At 36.1% G+C, this 9,496-nt stretch overlaps 1 protein-coding gene across 1 annotated transcript in view; it reads left to right on the forward strand.

Moving 5' to 3' along the window:
- ELP4 (elongator acetyltransferase complex subunit 4) overlaps positions 1-9,496 on the forward strand; it is a 257,443-nt gene that overhangs the window by 178,804 nt on the left and 69,143 nt on the right. The window lies entirely within an intron of this gene.

A 9,496-nucleotide genomic window follows, 5' to 3' on the forward strand; every position in this document is an offset into this window, starting at 1 on the left:
AAAAGGGACCTCAAAAGTTCGTCTCCTCTATCTCGTCTCTCCAGGTAGCTTGTGCCTTGGCTGTAGTCATCCAGGTGTCCCAGCACAAGCGTGTGATTCCTCTGGTGGTAATCCATGCCAGTATTTCACATCACATTTTTTAAGGAAATAAAGTATTTTCTGTTTTAAAAAGATTTAGTACAGTTGTTTTGTTTTGTTTCATTTTAGTTAATATGGTCTCTCCTAAAATAATCCTCAAATTGCCTGAAACTGAAGGCCAAAAACATGGAGGGAAATGGAAATAGCATGAAACAGATAAATATGTCAGTTTTCATATATTTATCCAAAAACTTAAAATTCAAAAATGTTATATGCACTCACACACTGAGCACTCTAACTTAAGCTAGAGCACACTTCTGAAATCTGATAGGAACGATATTGTAAAGCCTAATTATATTTTTATGACCCATGCCATCTGTGCATTTGTTCTGCTTACAATAGTAATAGAGTATTCAAAAAAAAAACAATACATTTAGTCTGCATGCAGTCATCTTATTGCAAATGCATCAAGGCAAATTATCTCTTATCATTTCAGATCCTGTTCTTGTATTGTGGATTTTTGTATCTGTTTCAAATTAGAAAAACTTACTAATTAGCAGAAAAACAACTACAAACCATATGTGGTTGATTCAAACAGAAGATACAACACTTATTTTTATTTCTTGAAACAATTTCTAACTTAGATGAAAGAAAATATTATAAATTTTTAATGTACAATAGTATATGACTTAAAGATTATTTTCTAATGATTAAAAATTAAGACTTTTGAAGTCACCGTATAAAATGTATCTATATTTAGTTGTATTACTGTTGAAAGTGAAAGTGGTAGTCTCTCAGTTGTGTCCGACTCTTTGCAATCACTCAGTTGTTTCCGATTCTTTGCAGCCCAACAGACTGTAGCCCACCGGGCTCTTCTGTCCATGGAATTCTCCAGGCAAGAATACTGGAGGGGGTTCAGTTCAGTTCAGTTCATTCGCTCAGTTCCGTCCAACACTTTTCAACCCCATGGACTACATCACACCACTTCCCTGCCCATCACCAACTCCTGGAGCTTGCCCACTCTCATGTCCATCAAGTTCAGTGACGCCATCTGACCATCTCATCCTCTGTTGTCCCCTTCTCCTCCTGCCTTCAGTCTTTCCCAGCATCGGGGGCTTTTCACATGACTCAGTTCTTTGCATCAGGTCGCCAAAGTATTAGAGCTGCAGCTTCAGCATCAGGCCTTCCAGTGAATATTCAAGAATGATTTCCTTTAGGATTGACCGGTTGGATCTCCTTGCTGTTGAAGGGACTCTCAAGAATCTTTTCCAACACCACAGGTCAAAGGCATCAGTTCTTTGGTACTCAGCTTTCTTTATGGTGCAACTCTCACACCCATACATGACTACTGGAAAAGCCATAGCTTTGACTATATGGACCTTTGTCGGCAAAGTAATGTCTCTGCTTTTTAATATACTGCCTAGGCTGGTCCTATCTTTTCTTCCAAGGAGAAAGTGTCTTTTTAACTTCATGACTGCAGCCACCATCTGCAGTGATTTTGGAGCCCATGAAAAATCTGTCACTGTTTCCATTGTTTGTGCATTATTTGCCATGAAGTGATGGGATCAGATGCCATGATCTTAGTATTCTGAATACTGAGCTTTAGGCCAACTTTTTCACTCTCCTCTTTCACTTTCAACTCAAGGCTCTTTAGTTACTCTTCACCTTCTGCCATAAGAGTGGTATCATCTGTGTATCTGAGTTTATTGATATTTCTCCTGGCAGTCTTGATCCCAGCTTGTGCTTCATCCAGCCCAGGAGTTTGCATGATGTACTCTGCATATAAGTTAAATAAGCAGGGTGACAGTATACAGCCTTGACATATTCCTTTCCCAATTTGGAACCAGTCTATTGTTCTATGTCCAGTTCTAACTGTTGCTTCTTGACCTGCATACAGATTTCTCAGGAGGCAGTTAAGGTGATCTGGTATTCCCATGTCTCTAAGAATTTTCCACAGTTTCTGTTGATCTACACAGTCAAAGGCTTTGGCATAATCAATAAAACAGAAGTGGATGTTTTTCTGGAATTCTCTTGTTTTTTTTCTATGATCCAACAGATGTTGGCTGTTTTATCTCTAGTTCCTCTGCCTTTTCTAAATCCAGCTTGAACATCTGGAAGTTCTTGGTTCACGTACTGTTGAAGCCTTGCTTGGAGAATTTTGAGCATTATTTTGCTAGTGTGTGAGATGAGTGCAGTTGTGCCGTAAATTGAACATTCTTTGGCATTGCCCTTCTTTGAGATTGGAATGAAAACTGACTTTTTCCAGTCCTGTGGCCACTGCTGAGTTTTCCAAATTTGCTGACATATTGAAGAATGCAGCACTTTCACAGCATCATCTTTTAGGATTTGAAATGGCTCAACTGGAATTCCATCACCTCCACTAGCTTTGTTCGTAGTGATGCTTCCTAAGGCCCACTTGACTTCGCATTCCAGGATGTCTGGCTCTAGGTGAGTGATTACACCATTGTGGTTATCTGGGTCATGAAGATCTTTTTTGTATACTTTTTGTATAGTTCTTCTGTGTATTCTTGCCACCTGTTCTTAATATCTTCTGCTTCGGTCCATACCATTTCTGTCCTTTATCGAGCCCATCTTTGCATGAAATGTTCCCTTTGTATCTCTAACTTTCTTGAAGAGATCTCTAGTCTTTCCCATTCTATTGTTTTCCTCTATTTCTTTACATTGACCACTGAGGAAGGCTTTCTTATCTCTCCAGAAAATATTTCTTAAGTTAAAATTTCTCTCCAAATGTAGTCAGTTATTGTTATCTCTTAATAAGTGATACTGATGGTTATGGCTTATTTTTAATTTTATTCTTTGGATGGAAAAAATAGGCCACCATTATCAAAAGGAATATTAATTTCTCTAGAGGCAAGAAATATGTATTAAATTAATCTTTGTGTTGTTTAGACATCACAGATGTTTGACATTCTGCATGTCAAATTTTCAGAATGAAGTATGTTTAAATACCTTATGATAACTTCATTTACAAAGTATAGCTTATACATGCACATATATGAAATAAATCGTAAAATTCCTTTTACTTGGAATACTGTATAATATCCTTGATATTCAGCTGAAAATATCAGCTAGTCAAAGGTTTCATTTTACCAGGTATAATCTATTGAAAGTACACTTTTATTTACAACAAATATTGAATTATCTTTGTGTGTCATAAGTATGAAAAATATAATGCACTCACGTATCAGTACTTCTGTCTTTTCTATAACAATGTATTATTTTATGTCTTCTGTGATTCACATATCATCATGTAATTTCATGGCAGGATTGATTGAGTCTCCTTTAATAACTGATGCTTTCTTTTTTCTTTATATTATACAACTAACACATGACCAAATCTGTATTAGTTTCCTATTGCTGCTATAGCAAATTAACACAAATTTAATGGTTTAAAATAACCCAAATATATTATGTTATAGTTCTGAAGATCTGTGTAAAATCAGTCTCACTGGACTAAAGTGAAGATGTCAGCAAGGCTTGTTCCTTCTGGAGCCTCTCCTCTAGTGAAGAATCAATCCATTTCTTGCCTTTTCCAGTTCTAGAGGCTGCCAGCATGTCTTAGCTCGTGGCCATTGGCGCTCAGGCCTCTGCCTTCTTCATCACATCGTCTTCTCTCTGAGTCTGACCCTCCTGCCTTCCTCTTGTAAGGATTCTTATGATTATAATGTGCCCAGGACAGTCTCCCTCTCTCTGGATCCTTAACTTAATCACATCTGAAAATTCTCCTTTGTCATGTATAGCGCAGTCACAGTTCCCAGGAATTAGGACCGTGGATATCTTTGGTGGTAAGCCTGAACATTATACAGCTTACCACACATCCTTTTTTTTCTTTGTTTTAATTTCTTACAATAACATTGTTCTCTTCTTGCCCTTGCTGTTGAGTCTTCTTGAGGTACGTTTTACATTGTCCCCAACCTAGATAATTCCTCCTACACCCATCAGAAAAATTTCTACAACCAGGAAACTTCCTGCAAATTCACTGACTAAATCAATTTCTCCTCTTATATACACTCCAAGCAACCATGTACTTCCGTAGCACTTATCAGCTTGTTATTTTTATGCTATTAGTGAAATTCTTTGAAGTTTTTGACCCCAATACCTTAATAACTCTTTAAAGGTATACACCATGAATTTGTCATTTTTTTTTCTTTTCTTTGTATTCCCATCCTAAACATTTTGTGAGGGCTTTTTCTCACAATTGTGAATGGGATTCTTTTTTTGTTTCATTATATTTTTTAATTGATGCTTAAATGTTGATCTTATATTTGGTTACTTTTTTAATAGTTTTCTGATGTTTATACATGTTTCTTTTTTTGTCCAGTTGCATTGTCCAGGACTTGCAGTATAAGCATATTGGTGAAATTAGACATCAGTCTTTGTTCTTGATTTTAATGTGATTTATTGTATTGTCTTATCATTAAAAAAGGGAATTTGTTTTAGATACTTGGGAGATATATTTTCTGGTAAAAGATGCTTCGTTCTATTTTCTAGCTTAAGAATTTTTGAGTATTTCTTCTGCTACTAATTTTTCTCCATCTTTTAACATAATAAATCACCATTTTTATATGCAAATTGCTTTCTCCCTGCCATCCTCTTTCTTCTTTTCTGTAATGCCTGTTACAAAGATGTTGACTTTTCTGGCTCAAATGTCCATATCTTTTAACTTTTCACTATTTGATTTTTTTTTCCCTTTTGATTTATATCCAAGAAGAATTCTTTTACCCTGTGTCTTCTAGCTCACTCATTCCTTCTTTTGTGTTCATTTTGTTAGTCAATTGAACTTTTTTTATTTTGACAGTCACATTCTAATTGTCCATGCTTCTAGTGTTTCTTTTCCTAAGAGCACATCTTATTAACCATTTGAGGATATTAATTCTATTATGAAATCATCTTCCATGTGCTTTATATAAACTATTTCATTATGTATAAGTTCTGTTTCTTGAGTATCCATGATTACTTATATGTTTAAATGTTGAGTGATTCTTAATTAGACTTTTGTCTTTGTATCTGAAGTGAATATGGATCAGATGTGTATCTATTTCTTTTTACTATAGTCTGTCTTATTCTTCGTCTGGAGTCATGGGGAATGATAGAGTATGTTCCGAGGTGGGAAAAGCTAGTTGTTGTCTTCTGGGAGTGGGTTTCTTAGTACCTTGGGGAATTTAGTATTTAATAGCTACATGGGATTATTATCTTAATTCTTGAATTTTATTTTTAAAGAATTTATAGAAAACTAAATAAAAAGAATTTATATCAGTAATGTAAACTAGTGAACCACCAGTTTTTTCCTTTGTTCTTGATATACACCAAAGCCATTAAAGAATTTAGTCTCATCTCAGATGTTTTTTATATAAGCCTATGGCATATAACTCTGATATTTAAATTTAGATAATTTAGATTTTAAAATTTTAGTAGCGTGCAATTCAAGGCAGAATTATAAAAACCAGTTCTCAGTTATCTACACGTACATTATCCACATTTCAAATTATCAGCATCAAAGATTTCAAGTTTTTATTGACAATATCACATTATTTCCTTAACAGAGGACCTTTTTATATAAATATTACATGAGGTATTTAAAATAGTCAAACTCATAGAAGCGGAGAATAGAATGGTGGTTGTCAAGGACCAGGGAGAGGAGGAAATGGGTAATTGTTCAATAAGTATAAAATTCTTGTTATGCAAGATGAGTAAGTTCTAGAGATCTTCTTAAGGCATAGTACTTACAGTTAACAATACTGCATTATATACTTTAAAATGTGTTAAGAGGATGGATCTCATGTTAAATGTCCTTACAATCCCCCCCAAACAAAATCACTACAGAAGAATACAAGGATATTTTTGGATATGATGTATATGTTTAGTTCTTTGATTGTAGTGATGATATTAAGGTGTATACAAATGTCCAAACTCATCAAGATGTATACATTAATGTTGTACAATTTCTTGTATATCAGTTATACCTCAACAAAGCTGAATAAATACATAAATAAAATACTTGTTTTCCATAATCTGACCAGCTCTAGAACAGAAAAGGTGATCAGGTGGTCTCAGTAAGGTGAATGCCAATTGTATAAACAGGTGATTTTTAAAAATTTTCATTTTATTTTGTTATTGAAGTATAGTTCATTTACAATGCCGTGTTATTAATATTTTCAAGTGTACAGCAAAACCGGTGCTTTTTTATTTTTATTTTATTTTATTTTTTTATGAAAACAACGGTGAAAGACTCTTTATTTTTTTTTTAATTTTATTTTATTTTTAAACTTTACATAATTGTATTAGTTTTGCCAAATATCAAAATGAATCCACAGGTATACATGTGCTCCCCATCCTGAACCCTCCTCCCTCCTCCCTCCCCATACCATCCCTCTGGGTCGTCCCAGTGCACTAGCCCCAAGCATCCAGTATTGTGCATTGAACCTGGACTGGCATCTCATTTCATACATGATATTTTACATGTTTCAATGCCATTCTCCCAAATCTTCCCCCCTCTCCCTCTCCCACAGATTCCATAAGACTGTTCCATACATCAGCGTCACTTTTGCTGTCTCGTACACAGGGTTATTGTTATCATCTTTCTAAATTCCATATATATGCGTTAGTATACTGTATTGGTGTTTTTCCTTCTGGCTTACTTCACTCTGTATAATAGGCTCCAGTTTCATCCACCTCATTAGAACTGATTCAAATGTATTCTTTTTAATGGCTGAGTAATACTCCATTGTGTATATGTGCTTTTTTAAATTCAACTAGCACGTCAGTCGGAGAAGGCCACTGGCACCCCACTCCAGTACTCTTGCCTGGAAAATCCCATGGATGGAGGAGTCTAGTATGCTGCAGTCCATGGGGTCGCTAAGAATCGTGTGACTTTCCCTTTTCCCTTTCATGCATTGGAGAAGGAAATGGCAACCCACTCCAGTGTTCTTGCCTGGAGAATCCCAGGGATGGAGGAGCCTGGTGGGCTGCTGTCTGTGGGGTCGCACAGAGTCGGACACAACTGAAGTGACTTAGCAGCAGTAGCAGCACATCAGTACAGATGCCCTAAGAGAGATTGCTAGTTTTTCCTAGCAGTGGGAAAGAAGGTTTAAGCAATAAAGTTACAGAAGCCAGCTATCTTCTAACTTCTTCCTAAGAAAGTCACAATAAAAAAAAAATGCTAGAGCACATTTTAAATCAATTATACTTTTTTCTTTAAGCTGCTTATTTGGATTTTTCATGCCGAAGGTCTTCACTGTTAGTGTGACCAATTGAATAAGTACGCAAGGGAAATTGTTATTGGCATTCCCAATTTTATTTGAAATTAAAATGTGATTTATTTCCCCATTTTCCTTTTGCATATGAAATTAAAATATAGACTTCTTTGGCAGCACATTCTTTTGGTCTTTAAAACATTGAAACCTAATTCCAACTCTTTGAAAGGGGTGCTTTAATTAATTGACTGTATTAGATTTCCTACTATTTAATACTTCTATGATCCATACGTCCTACCATTCAGTATTTTCAGTATTTGAGTCAAAATCATTTGATTGATAGAATATAAGTTCAAACTGGGCAGTTGCTAATATGGGGTTCACTAGAAACTGAACACATCATGATGTGTGACTATGAACACACGCATACAACAACTTGGTATCAGTTGGGAATAAAATTATGAGAGCCACATTAGAAACCAGATTAGAAATACCTTTGCCCAGGATTTTCAATCCAAGGGACTTTATCTCCAAGAAAAGTCTTTGGAGGCCTGTCTCCAGGGAGGTGTCATGCCTACTGAAAGAGCCAAGGAAGTGTTAAGTGCCTGATACTTGCACATGGCTGATACTAAAACCCTCTAGATATGCTCCCTGTCTCCAAGAGGGAGTTTATCAAGGTAATTAATACACCACACTTTGGTGTTTGCAGACATGGATTTTAGTCCCAGCTCTGCCACTTACTAATTGTCTAGCTGTAAGCAAGTATCTTGGGCTTCCTGGTGGCTCAGACAGTAAAGAATCTGCCTGCAATGCAAGAGATCCAGGTTCGTTCTCTGGGTCAGGAAGATTCCCCTGGAGAAGGGAATGGCTACCAGTTCTTGCCTGGAGAATTTCATGGACAGAGGAGCCTGGTGGGCTACAGTCCATGGGGTCACAAAGAGTTAGACGTGACTGAGTGACTAACACTTTGACTTTCAAGAAAGTATCTTACTTAAATTCTGAGTCTCTTTTTCCTCATCTTGAGTAAAAAGGGTAATGGAAAAAAGAAAAAAACAAACTACCTTCTTCCAAGCATTAGATGATAAAAAGGTATGTGAATTGTCCACTACAATAACTGGCACATCTTATTCAATTTTTATTACCTACAATAATAAGAATCATTGCTACTACAAAGTACGTGTGCATGCTTAGTTGCTTAGTTGTATCCGACTCTGGGCAACACATGGAGTGTAGTCCACCAGGCTCCTCTGTCCCTGTGATTTCCCAGGCAAGAATAATGGAGTGGGTTGCCATTTCAGGGGATCCTCTCAACCCAGGAATAGAACCCACATCTCCTGCAACTCCTATATTACAAGTGGATTCTTCTACCACTGAGCCATCAGGGAAGCCCTCATACAAACTAGGTATTCAATAAATATTTGTTGAATACATGCATTAGAGAAAGGAGGTTATTGTTGATTGACCAGAACTAGCAGACCAGCGTTGTGGAGAAGAGATAATGTTTTGAAATGAATCTTGAAGATGAGCACAATGAGTAGACACAATAGTTAAGCATGGAGTCATTTAATTTTAAGAAAAAATAGGCCATTAAAATAAACTCACACCTCTTCATTTTACAGACATGAAAAGTGAGACCCAGATAGCAATAGAATCAGGGTTAGAATTCATGTCTCTTCTATACCATGTATCTAACAGAGCTAATCATCCCTTATAATAGGGATGATTAGAGGCCATGACTTTAGGCTGTCAGTTTCAGGAAGGAGGCATTAGATGAGGAGGTAACTACAAGCAAGAAGCTATTTAGGAAGCAACTGTGATAATCCAAGCCCAAAGTTATAGGGAAACAAGAGACGGACTAAAAGGAAACATATGTTTTATTATGCTCTTTTAGATTGGATATGAATATGTATGGTTACCATAACCATGGGCCAAGAAGAAAACTGGTTATGGTAGATACAACATTCTGATACTCTCTAACTCAAAGGACATGGTATTATTCAGAACCATATATAAATATCAAAAGCAAAATGTACTTATTTCTAGATACCCTTTTCAAAAAGGCAAACAGTTTTCATAAACCTCGGGATAATCAAAAACTTACCTGGGATACTTCTGAAAATGAAGACACCCTGTGAGCTTATGTGGTGTTAGGTGCCCTTATAACAAATCATACACAGAAGAGCCATAGACAAATAAACCTTTCA

The sequence above is a fragment of the Bos taurus genome, chromosome 15 (assembly GCF_002263795.3).
Source record: "Bos taurus isolate L1 Dominette 01449 registration number 42190680 breed Hereford chromosome 15, ARS-UCD2.0, whole genome shotgun sequence".
Lineage (NCBI taxonomy): Eukaryota > Metazoa > Chordata > Mammalia > Artiodactyla > Bovidae > Bos > Bos taurus.